The sequence below is a fragment of the Triticum aestivum genome, chromosome 3A, assembly GCF_018294505.1.
Source record: "Triticum aestivum cultivar Chinese Spring chromosome 3A, IWGSC CS RefSeq v2.1, whole genome shotgun sequence".
Taxonomy (NCBI): Eukaryota; Viridiplantae; Streptophyta; class Magnoliopsida; order Poales; family Poaceae; genus Triticum; species Triticum aestivum.
In genome coordinates this window covers 506,514,545-506,527,941 of record NC_057800.1, presented here as the reverse complement: position 1 = coordinate 506,527,941, position 13,397 = coordinate 506,514,545, and the positions used below count along the sequence as shown (strand labels likewise).

The 13,397-nt window shown below is 44.3% G+C and overlaps 1 pseudogene; it reads left to right on the top strand.

Moving 5' to 3' along the window:
* The first annotated feature begins 6,464 nt into the window (after positions 1-6,464).
* Positions 6,465-8,406, top strand: LOC123061892 (NADH dehydrogenase [ubiquinone] iron-sulfur protein 2-like; annotated as a pseudogene).
* Positions 8,407-13,397: the final 4,991 nt, after the last annotated feature.

The following is a 13,397-nucleotide window of genomic DNA, read 5'->3' as shown; positions in this document are numbered from 1 at the left end:
AGATGCATGCCGGATAGCGGTCGATGAGTAGAGTAATAGTAGTAGATGCAGAATCGTTTTGGTCTACTTGTCACGGACGTGATGCCTATATACATGATCATGCCTAGATATTCTCATAACTATGCTCAATTCTACCAATTGCTCAACAGTAATTTGTTCACCCACCGTAGAATACTTATGCTCTTGAGAGAAGCCACTAGTGAAACATATGGCCCCCGGGTCTATTCTCATCATATCAATCTCCATCACTTTAATCTTGCTTTTCTTTTTTACTTTGCCTTTTACTTTTCACTTTGCATCTCTATACCAAAAATACCAAAAATATTATATATATCAGATCTCACTCTCGTAAGTGACCGTGAAGGGATTGACAACCCCTAATCGCGTTGGTTGCGAGTAGCTATCGTTTTGTGCAGGTACGAGGGACTTGAGCGTGGCCTCCTACTGGATTGATACCTTGGTTCTCAAAAACTGAGGGAAATACTTACGCTACTCTGCTGCATCATCCTTTCCTCTTCGGGGAAATCCAACTCAAGCTCAAGAGGTAGCAAGAAGAATTTCTGGCGCCGTTGCCGGGGAGTCTACGCAAAAAGTCAACATACCAAGTACCCATCACAATCCCTATCTCTCGCATTACATTAGTTGCTATTTGCCTCTCGTTTTCCTCTCCCCCACTTCACCCTTGCCATTTTATTTGCCCTCTCTTTCCCAACCTCCTTCTCCTTCTCTTTCTCCGTTTGCCTTTTTCTCGCTAGCCTTTTTTTTACCCGTGTGTTGGATTGCTTGTTTGTCGCGATGGCTCAAGATACTACCAAATTGTGTGACTTCACCAATACCGATAATAATGATTTCCTTAGCACTCCGATTGCTCCTCTTGCCAATACTGAATCTTGTGAAATCAATACTGCTTTGTTGAATCTTGTTATGAAAGATCAATTCACCGACCTTCCTAGTGAAGATGCCACTACTCATCTGAATAGCTTCGTTGATTTATGTGATATGCAAAAGAAAAAATATGTTGATAATGATGTCGTTAAATTGAAGCTATTTCCTTTTTTGCTTAGAGATCGTGCTAAAGCTTGGATTTCCTCTTTGCCTAAAAATAGTATAGATTCTTGGAACAAGTGCAAAGATGCTTTTATCTCTAAGTATTTCCCTCCCGCTAAGATCATCTCTCTTAGAAACGATATTATGAACTTTAAGCAACTTGATCATGAACATGTTGCACAAGCTTGGGAGAGAATGAAATTAATGATACGTAATTGCCCTACTCATGGTTTGAATTTGTGGATGATATTACAAAAAATTTATGCTGGATTGAACTTTACTTCTAGAAATCTTTTAGATTCGGCCGCGGGAGGCACTTTTATGGAAATCACTTTAGGAGATGCTACTAAACTCCTAGATAATATTATGGTTAATTATTCTCAATGGCATACTGAAAGATCTTCTAATAAAAAAGTGCATGCGGTAGAAGAAATCAATGTTTTGAGTGGAAAGATGGATGAACTTATGAAATTATTTGCTACTAAGAGTGTTTCTTCTGATCCTAATGATATGCCTTTGTCTACTTTGATTGAGAATAACAATGAATCTATGGATGTGAATTTTGTTGGTAGGAATAATTTTGGTAACAACACTTATAGAGGGAATTTTAATCCTAGGACATATCCCAGTAATCCTTCTAATAATTATGGGAATTCCTACAACAACTCTTATGGAAATTATAATAAGATGCCCTCTAAATTTGAGAATAGTGTTAGAGAGTTTATGAATTCACAAAAGAATTTTAATGCTTTGCTTGAAGAGAAATTGCTTAAAGTTGATGATTTGGCTAGGAACGTTGATAGAATTTCTCTTGAGATTGATTCTTTAAAGCTTAGATCTATTCCTCCTAAGCATGATATCAATGAGTCTCTCAAAGCCATGAGAATTTCCTTTGATGAGTGCAAGGAAAGAGCCACTAGGATGCGTGCTTCTAAAGATGCCTTTATTAAAGCGTGTTCTTCCAATTCCTATGAAAATCAAGATGAATATCTAAAAGTTATTGATGTGTCTCCTATTAAATCTTTGTTTTGCAATATGAATCTTGATGAAACTGAATATGATCTTCCTTTACCTAGAAGGCGTTCTAAAAATTCGGAGTATTTAGATCTTTATGATGAAATTAATGAAAGTGGGATTGAAAGAAATAAAAATCTAGATGTTGCTAAACCCACTATATTGGATTTCAAGGAATTTAATTATGAAAGTTCCTCTTTAATTGATTGTATTTCCTTGTTGCAATCCGTGCTAAATTCTCCACATGCTTATAGTCAAAAGAAAGCTTTCACCAAACATATTGTTGATGCCTTGATGCAATCTTATGAAGAAAAACTTGAGTTGAAAGTTTCTATCCCTAGAAAAATCTATGATGAGTGGGAACCAACTATTAAAATTAAAATTAAATATCATGAGTTTTATGCTTTGTGTGATTTGGGTGCTAGTGTCTCCACTATCCCCAAAACTTTGTGTGATTTGCTAGATTTCCGCAATTTTGATGATTGCTCTCTAAACTTGCATCTTGCGGATTCTACTATTAAGAAACCTATGGGAAGGATTAATGATGTTCTTATTGTTGCAAATAGAAATTATGTGCCCGTAGATTTCATTGTTCTTGATATAGATTGCAATCCTTCTTGCCCTATTATTCTTGGTAGACCTTTCCTTAGAACGGTTGGTGTGATTATTGATATGAAGGAAGGGAATATTAGTTTTCAATTTCCATTAAAAAAGGGCATGGAACACTTTACAAGAAAGAAAATAAAATTGCCATATGAAACTATCACGAGAGCCACTTATGGATTGTCTACCAAAGATGGCAATACCTAGATCTATCCTCGCTTTTATGCCTAGCTAGAGACGTTAAACGATAGCGCTTGTTGGGAGGCAACCCAATTTTATTTTTATTCCTTGATTTTTGCTCCTGTTTAGTAATAAATAAATTATTTAGCCTTTGTTTTTGTTGTGTTTTTTGTGTTTAATTAGTGTGCCAAGTAGAACCGTTGGGAAGACTTGGGGAAAGTCTTGTTGAACTTGCTGTAAAAAACAGAAACTTTAGCGCTCACGAGAACTGCTGTCATTTTTATTTGGAGAGTGCTATTTAGTTAATTCTTTTTGAAGATGATTAATAGATAAATTCTCACGTCCAGCAATTTATTTTAGAATTTTTGGGGTTCCAGATATTGCGCTAGATACATATTACTACAGGATGTTCTGTTTTTGACAGATTCTGTTTTTCGTGTGTTGTTTGCTTATTTTGATGAATCTATGGTTAGTAAAATAGTTTATAATCCATAGAGAAGTTGGAATACAGTAGGTTTAACATCAATATAAATAAAGAATGAGTTCATTACAGTACCTTGAAGTGGTCTTTTGTTTTCTTTCGCTAACGGAGCTCACGAGTTTTCTACTTTAAGTTTTGTGTTGTGAAGTTTTCAAGTTTTGGGTGAATTCTTGTGATGGATTATGGAACAAGGAGTGGCAAGAGCCTAAGCTTGGGGATGCCCATGGCACCCCCAATATAATCCAAGGACACCAGAAAGTCAAAGCTTGGGGATGCCCCGGAAGGCATCCCCTCTTTCATCCACTTCCATCGGTAATTTACTTGGAGCTATATTTTTATTCACCAACATGATATGTGTTTTGCCTGGAGCGTCTTGTATTATTTGTGTCTTTGGTTGTTAGTGTGCCAAAATCATCCTTGCTGTACACACCTTTTGAGAGAGCCATACATGAATTAGAATTTGATAGAATACTTTATGTGCTTCACTTATATCTTCTTGAGCTAAGTAGTTTTGCTCTATGTGCTTCACTTATATCTTTTGAGCGCTATAATTTTGCTCTATGTGCTTCACTTAGATTTTTTAGAGCACGGTGTGGATTTGTTTTAAAGAAACTATTGATCTCTCATGCTTCACTTCAATTATTTTGAGAGTCTTAATAGCATGGTAATTTGCTTAATAATAACATGCTTGGTATTCAAGATTTGTGAAACTTTCTTTTGAGTGTGTTGAATACTAAGAAAAGTTGGATGCTTGATAATTGTTTTGAGATATGGAGGTAGTAATATCAAAGTCATGCTAGTAGAGTAATCGTGAATTTGAGAAGTGCTTGAGTTAAAGTTTGCAAGTCCCGTAGCATGCACGTACGGTAAACGTTATGCAACAAATTTGAAACATGAGGTGTTATTTGATTGTCCTCCTTATGAGTGGCGGTCGGGGACGAGCGATGGTCTTTTCCTACCAATCTATCCCCCTAGGAGCATGTGCATAATACTTTGGTTTTTGATGGCTTGTAGATTTTTGCAATAAGTATATGAGTTCTTTATGACTAATGTTGAGTCCATGGATTATACGCACTCTCACCCTTCCGTCATTGCTAGCCTCTACGGTACCGTGCATTGCCCTTTCTCACATCGAGAGTTGGTGCAAACTTCGCCGGTGCATCCAAACCCCGTTATATGATACACTCTTTCACACATAAACCTCCTTATATATTCCTCAAAACAGCCACCATACCTACCTATTATGGTATTTCCATAGCCATTCCGGGATATAGTGCCATGCAACTTTCCACCATCCAGTTTATCATGACACATTCATCATTGTCATATTGCTTAGCATGATCATGTAGTTGACATAGTATTTGTGGCAAAGCCACCGTTCATAATTTTTTCATACTTGTCACTCTTGATTCATTACATATCCCGGTACACCCACATATACTAGTGGGAATTTTCATTATAGAACTTGGCTTGTATATTCCAACAATGGGCCTCCTCAAGTGCCCTAGGTCTTCATGAGCAAGCAAGTTGGATGCACACCCACTTAGTTTCTTTTGTTGAGCTTTCGTACATTTATAGCTCTAGTGCATCCGTTGCATGGCAATCCCTACTCCTTGCATTAACATCAATCGATGGGCATCTCCATAGCCCATTGATTAGCCTCATTGATGTGAGACTTTCTCCTTTTTGTCTTCTCCACATAACCCCCATCATTATATTCTATTCCACCCATAATGCTATATCCATGGCTCACACTCATGTATTGCGTGAAAGTTTATGAGTTTGAAATTATTCAGGTATGAAACAATTGCTTGGCTTGTCATCGGGGTTGTGCATGATGAGAGCATTCTTGTGTGACGAAAATGGAGCATGACTAAACTATATGATTTTGTAGGGATGAACTTTCTTTGCCGAGAAAGTCAGATTGAATCATTTTGTCGACCTTTCCTTTGGATTTATTATCATAGGTAGTGTTCGAGATCGCCTCTGTGCGGTGAACGCTCGAATGTAGCTAACATCAGTTTTGTCCTCGCGTGGTTGAAGGAGATGCTGCTGCTGGATGGAATGCTTCCGGGGCGCCATGATCCTTCTATCAGGAATAGAATAATCGAGGGCACTGACTGACTGCATCAATCATCGCTCAGTGAGCTATTAATTGCCGCCAATAGCGCTTCGCTTGCATGCAAGGCGGCTAATAAAAGCGCCAGGTAGACGCGCGGAGATGCATTTTGAGTACTGGTGGTACTGGACAAGCTCTAGGGGAATAATCTCTTTCTTATTTCTTTCTTATTTCTTTCCCATGACGACTAGGAACGGGCAAATCAAGAATTTCACTTCGAATTCCGGACCTCAACATCCTGCTGCTCATGGTGTTTCACGATCAGTATTGGAAATGAACGGAGAAGTGGTGGAACGTGCGGAACCACATATTGGATCACTCCAGTGCGGCACGAAGCCGCTGACGCTGAGTAGGCTCCTATGCCGCTAGCACGGTGGAGGTTCCGTAGCGCGTCATGAGCACCGGGCAAAGGGACGGTTGAGCAACTCAAGCGAACCGCCCTACCTGACTTTGGATAAAGATAGAAGGGAGAAGGTTGTGAAGGTGGCCTCGTTATCCACACATCTGGTCGGAGGACCGACCTGGGTTTTCACGAGCGTAGGCGGGTCCTGGAGTGCCCGTCAAGGGCGCTAGCGCATGCCCCGGGGTGATCATCACCACCTGCACCTCACATCTCGGCACAGTGGAACGTGTAACCCGCCTGCTGTCCAAGTCAACCACTGAATTTCCTGTAATTCATAGCGCCTAACAGAACGTAGCAGCAAGGGACAACCCACCCATACAGACAGCCTGCGGGGAGGATGGCACTACTGGCAAAGACCGTCTGGCGAAAACGCCGCAGGCGCGAAGCGTGGTGGGCCTGCGCCGGGGGAGCATAGGGAGGAAAGGGAGCCCGGACGGTGGAAGAGCCAGGGGAAGCCGGGTCATTTGACGGAAATGGAAGGTCCGAGCGGCTCATTCATTCTGGAAAAAAGAGGGGGGGAGCGAGCCAATGTATCAATGAATAGATACAGTCAACGGTATTAAGACATCGCTGCCTACACGCGAATTTGCTTCCGAGGTCGAGCAGTCTCAATTTCACTACAGGATTTTAGAATGAATGCTGGGCTGGGCCACCTCAAATGGCGTGAGCCGCATGCGGGGAGACCCGCACATACGGTTTTCAGGGGGATCCGGCCGGCCGGCGCCCACCCGACTAGAGGGACTGAGAAATTAACCGAGTACAAAACTTATCTTCAAGCTTTACCTTATTTTGATCGTTTAGAGGGCGATCGCGGAGTCACTGAATGAAGTCCTCCCTCCCTTTCTTTCGGAGGTGCTGACCCGCTGCGAGGCAGATATGACTAAGTGACATATTGAATATGGCGACGACTACAACATGTCGTAGAAGGAGATAAGAGGTGGAGCCAACGACCCACTAAGACTCACGTATCTACAACTACATTCCCGAGCGGCAGTCAAACGGAGGCGTGAATGCAAGATGCCAGCGGAATGATCGACCAGACAGAGGCTAGGGCAGCTTTCTTCCCACCGCGTCCTTCCTTGTGTGTCGGAGATACAAAGCGAGTGCACCGGAAAAGAAGGGGAACTGAATCAATCTATTCCATGGCAAAGCATCCGAAGCATAACTGCACACTCACACGATCTTTGCCGAGAGATAGGAGCATTCGGTGGAACCGGTGAACTACACTTGCTTCTTGATAGATGTGTGGGACAGAGGGCTCGTGGTACCTGCTGCCCGCCCTTCCTCCGCTTTGATAACCGTGTGAACGGAGAGTGGGCAGAGCAAAAGGGAAGGAGGTCCTCATACGGAGTCGCACACTTGAGCAGTGCGGGAGACTGGAGAATGGGTCGAGTAAACTCCCTTAGGGCCGATTAAATCACAGACGAGGAACTTTTCTTTCTTTTTTTCTTTTTGATTTGAAGGGTATGTTCTCAAAAAAGAAAGGCAGAGGTAAATACTTCGAAGAGGCGGCTCGGTAGGGATGGAATGGTCAATAGTCAAGTCAAGGATGACTTCTTTATTGGCGAAACGATGGGGGAGAGAAAGCACGCCAGTGATTCTCTGAGCCGGTCTTCATTTCCAACGCCTCGGGAAACAGGTCGAGATAGATGACAGCACCTTTTTATCCTCTTCCTTACCGGGAAGGCGCACTTCTCTTCTTCTTCTGGTCTTCACCTCCTGCCCGGCCCGGAAATAGAACCCAGCCCCCTTTCTGATCCATTCATTTCTGCAAGCAGGCGGGATCCAGAGCTAAGCCCCCCTCCTATTCGAAGCCGGGTGTGGCCTCGCCCTTTTGCTCTTCCTTCGGTTTGGCTCCACGAAGGCGCCACCTAGACTAGGAGCCCCACTCATATTCAAAAGGCGCCCAGCTTTCAAGACGATGATAATAATTAGTCAACTTTTTCCAATATCATGGAATAGCATGGCCCGGGGCTAAGGTAACTCCAGTGGGAGAGCCGTGTTATGGGTGACCTTATTGCACGGTCCAGAGAGCACTTGTGTATGTGATGCAAGTGAACGTGTACGAAAAAGCCGTCGTAAAGTTTCGTTGTTCGTTCCGTCGTTGACCCTATCTATGTTTCTACGATGGCCCAAGAACACGCTCATTCTTCAGCCGTAGAGAGACTTTTGAATTGTGAGGTACCATTACGAGCTCAATATATAAGAGTGTTATTCTGTGAAATAACTCGAATTTCAAATCATTCACTTGCTTCAACTACTCATGCTATGGATGTGGGAGCATCAACTCCGTTCCTTTGGGCTTTTGAGGAGCGGGAGAAATTGTTGGAATTCTATGAAAGAGTCCCAGGAGCCAGGATGCATGCCAGTTTCATACGACCTGGTGGAGTGGCACAAGATCTGCCTCTTGGCTTATGTCGAGATATTGATTCCTCCACACAACAATTTGCTTCTCGTATCGACGAATTAGAAGAGATGTCAACCGGCAACCGTATCTGGAAACAACGATTAGTGGATATTGGTACTGTCACTGCACAGCAAGCAAAGGATTGAGGATTCAGTGGTGTAATGTTAAGAGGTCGTGCGACATGAAGATATTGATAGCAATATGGGGGAAGTTCCCATCAGGCAACAACGGTTCTGCCTGACCCTACAAAAGCATGCATATGTTGTCAGTGAAGATTTTGTGTGAAGCCTTGGAGATGACGTACCCGGGGCTAGGGTGAGCTGAGGGGGGACAGCGTAAGTGAGCGAATGTGTGTAAGCCCAGTCAAAGATTCCTATTCTAGGCGGGGCGGGCCATCAACCTTCGAATGGTGTTGGTCCTACGGACCGTGAACGGATTCGCCTCTGGCCTCTGGGCACGTCGGAACCGCATGAGTTCACCGGGGTGGAGCACGGTCCGCCAAAATCGGCATAGGTTAGGTGCTATTGATGGAACATGGTAAGCCCATCTTTCTCCATATGAAAGTGCTGCGGGCACATAGAGATGTGGGTAGAGGAAGTCTCAAAAAGCGAAGGCCGAGCTGTAGGTCACGTGACCTGCACCGAAAAGGTGGCTGACTGGGCTTTCTCCTGGATCAAAGCGGATCAGCTCGCCAAATTCGTCGATCGAATCAGGCGCCCCGGAACGTCGAATGAAAGTGGTCTTTCTACAACCCTATTTATGTGATTTTTAGGGCCCCTTTCCCCCTATCCCTCCCTTATGTTTAGGAGCGGGATCTGCCCAAGAACGACCTGTGGTGGTACGGAAGGCACGGACTCCGCAAGCGTCCCGCACCCTCTGAGAAAGAAACTCCTCAACCATCACAAGATAAAGAAGTATGACGCTCTGTGTCTGACTCTATTGGTCATAGTTCCTTGCTGTTGCGGCCGGTGCTCGTTTGCGCGCGTGTGAACCACCAGATCATAAGGAAAGATGCCTCTCGGGGCATCTGAGAATGATTCGAGCCATATGAAGGGAAACTCCCACGTACAGTTTGTTTTGGGGGGGAAGGAGCCCGACAGGGTCCCCCCACTGACTTGGCCCGGGCCTAAGTGAAAGTGCAAAAGTGAAGTGGTGGGCCTACCCATTCCAACCTGGGGTATGCTGGGATTCGTGAAGAGCAGCACCTTACGATGTTCATGACCAATCGGATCTTGACGTACCAGTAGGTACCAGAGGAGATCGCTATGATCGTTACTGTATCCGTATTGAAGAGATGCGACAAAGTGTTCGGATCATTGTGCAATGTCCTAATCAAATGCCTAGTAGCATGATCAAAGCCGATGATCGTAAGCTATGTCCTCCATCACGATCTCGAATGAAACTATCCATGGAATCGTGCGCCGTGTGAAACGTAGATCATCGCCGTTCTTAACCGAGACTCAGGTTAAGCTCCGTCTCGGAACCGCCGTGGGGTTAGGAGTAAAGCATCCCGAGGTTGGCGCATCTCGTTGGGCGTGGAGAAGCATTGGGAACCCTAATATCTTTCTTCGGAGCAGTTTCTTTTCCCGTCCCCTCGCCCCGGCATAGCGCTTCGCTTCCAGTTCTTCGGAGGAATCAACTGACTTCTCCCTTCTTCATTGATCCGGGGGAAAGGGAACCGTCTACCAGTTGGGAAGCTAGACATCAAGGGTGTGGCTTGATGAGGATAACTAAGCTGACACACCGGAGTTGGCTGCTGGCACAACAGGGTGGTGCCTTACCGCACCGCAGGCGCACGCGCGGTAGCGTTCGTGGTGGTGCTTCAGGATTCCAATGTACTGCATCCAGGATCAGAACGAGCTTGCCGGCGGACCACTGCCGTCCCATTCTTTAGTGAGCTGGAGTGCTGCCATCTTATCCACGGAAAACGCGTCAAGCTATCGCTTCGGGTCGAAGCACTAAAAGAAAAGGACCGGGAAACGCGGCGGCATAGGAACCACGGGAACCCAGGAGGGAGAAAGACGATGTACGGGATACGGGATCCTCGCAGTAGGCTGGACCAAAATCCAGCCGAGAGAGGGCAGCCTTTAGAAGCAACAGGTTGGGAAACCAAGAGAAGGCTTCGCCTTTTCTTATCTTCTTCCCGGCACAAAAAGAGGGATTAGCATTATTTACCCCATGAGAAAGCACTAACACCTTCCTCATTGGGGCTCCGCGCACTGGGAAAAGGCTTCCGCGACAGGAAACCGGCTACTAGTTAGGAAGTGAACATAAGGTATCAAGAGGTCCCTCACAGTCAGGTGCAATGCAATTGCCCCCTATTAGTCAAGTACCCCTCTTCCTATTTAGTTTAGGGGTTAAGGCGAGAAATGGCTTGATGAACCCTTCCGTTCACCACGCACCGGCCCCATTCACTTGCAACTCGTAGAGGCTGTAAGTAAACAGTGCCCCACTAAATTCAAAGTGACGGTGGGGTTGAAAGACGAGAGTGCCTACCTCCGCGCCGAGAGTGCCCGCCCTTTCTGTCAAGTAGGCTACTTTTTCCGGAACGCAGTCCGGAATAAGCGTTCCTGTGTATATAGATATCTTCGATGCTGTCATTTCGACATGTCCGCTTCAACCCCTCTTTCGCCTCCCAAAAAGCAAAGTTGGCTTGACGAGCGCAGATGAGGAAGCGGGAGCAATAAAACCAAGAATCTCTTTCTTTTCTTTCCAAATACTTTATGAAGTTAAGGGGCAAAGAGAAGCGCTTTCGCTACTGAGAAAGCGAATAGTCAGCGCAAGGGTTCGATGACTTAGCCGAGCGTTAGCGACGCGTCATTCTCATAGCGAGGCGCTTCGAGTTAGCGAAGCGCTGTAGTAGCGTCGAAGACTATGTGCTATAATGCTGAACTAAGGACGTTCCGCCTTATCTATAGAAGCAGTCGACTGAGTTCTGAACGAATGGGATCCTTGGTGGGTAATGGCTCAATCTATAGATGGAAAGCCTTATGATGGGAAACTACCACGTTAGGTTTGGAGAGAGATGGGACCCGTTATAGTTTAGGGGGAGCAGATGCAAGCTTTTTCTTTCCATAGCCGGCCAAATGACTACCGGATCATCGATCTACTCTACCTCAATTCACCATTTCGAACTTTATACAGAAGGTTTTTCCGTACCAGCTCCTTCTACCTATACCGCAGTTGAAGCACCTAAAGGTGAATTTGGTGTCTTTCTTGTCAGTAATGGGAGTAATCGTCCCTACCGTTGTAAAATAAGAGCACCTGGCTTTGCCCATTCACAAGGACTCGATTCTATGTCCAAACATCACATGCCAGCAGATGTAGTCACCATCATAGGTACTCAAGATATTGTGTTTGGAGAGGTAGATAGATAGGACGTAGTCTTGCTCGATCAGGACCCTAGCTTTATTGCGAGCCAAAACTGCCTGAAAGAAGCAAAATGGAAAAGGATGCAAAATGCAATGGGATTCCTGATCCAATAAGAAATCCCAATTCGGAGTTTGTTTGGATCAAATTCCTATGTTATACTATTCCATTCTCGATGATGAATCGATTTGATAGATCAGATATTGTTATTCCAAATATTGATCTGATTCAGTATCATCAGAATGACAAAAGCTGACATAGTTACTAGTGGTTCGAGGAGAAATCCTTTCAATCATCAACGCCCTTTTCTACTAAAACTGCTATTCGTGATACCGGTCAAATCGACTATTCTCATCAACTTTGAGTCTCTTCCCTCTCGTATGACTGTCAAAGTGGAGTTCCTTCTCTATAAGAAGAGCTGGTCTAGAGTGTGATTCGGATCAAAACAAATGGATGAGCCTCGTTTTGCTTCAGCAAGTGTACGCTGCACTAAGGAGTCGAGTCGACTTATCCGAACTTTCCTACCAAGTTCGAGCTCTTGCTCGCTCTATTTCGTGAGCTGAGCTATTTATACCGATATATACTATTGAGTGAGATGGAGAAAGACAATGGTGGTATTCCATAGGGAGATCCTGTGTTGGATGATAAAGAGGGTTTGCCTTTCGAGAAAGGGGCTTGGCTATCTCCGTCTCCATGTTATAGGATGTATCAAATATATCTATCGATCTATACCATATGGTGAGCCAACTAACCCCCACTCCAATCCAATACTTGCTAGCGCAGGGAATCGATCATCTGTGGATGTTCAGCCAAAGACTCTAGCCCCGGATTCCGATAACTTCTACGATTCTCTCATTATTCAGTGTCCAGATGGAAGGGATGTTTGTTATTCACTTCGGTCAGAAGAGGAATTGACACTCAAGAGCACGCATTTTTTGTTTGCATTCCTATTTGAGAGTGCCCCTCCCTCCTATTTGGTTGGAAGTTTCCTGCTCAAGTTGAGAAAGCAAGGGCTGACCGGACTGCTGCTCACTCTTGCGCTTCAACGGCAGTATTGTCTCCATCTTTCGCCCACCCAGGGGTTAGGGTTATCTTTGGAAAGAATCTCTTGTATCAGCAGATACGAGAATCGGTCGTGCATATTATCATATAGAAATGTGAATCGAGATGCATCTGGATGAGAGTTTGGCTTTCTTTTGGCAAAAGCTGGATTGTTTTCAGCAAACTAGCAATCTGTGGAGATGGCTGATCTGTCCCACCTTGATTGATAGCGATATAGCCACTCTCATTTCAATGCGGCACATTGATACCATCATTCCAATCTTCTATCGTCCGTGCTAAATACCATGAAATTAAGTAGCTAAGGTCTAGTGGACCTATTTAAACAAGGATATGCTGATCCTTCTCTGTCGACTTTTCCACTATCAACCCCAAAAACCCAACTCTGCCTTACGTAAAGGAAATTAGTACGATTCACTTCTGGATTTGAAATCACTGCTTATACCAGGTATTGGGCATACAAGAACATTCTGTAGTATTAGTAAGAGGAGGAAGGGTTAAGTATCTTTGAACTCGGTGTAAGATATCGCATTATTCGAGCTGGATGCAGTCGCAGTAAAGAATCATCAACAAGGGTGTTCTAGTGCGTTGTAGATTCTTATCCAAGACTTGTATCATTTGATGATGCCATGTGAATCAAGCAACAGGAGAAGGACCCAATAACGAAAGTTTCGTAAAGGGACTAGAGCAGACTACCATGAGACAAAAGATCTTC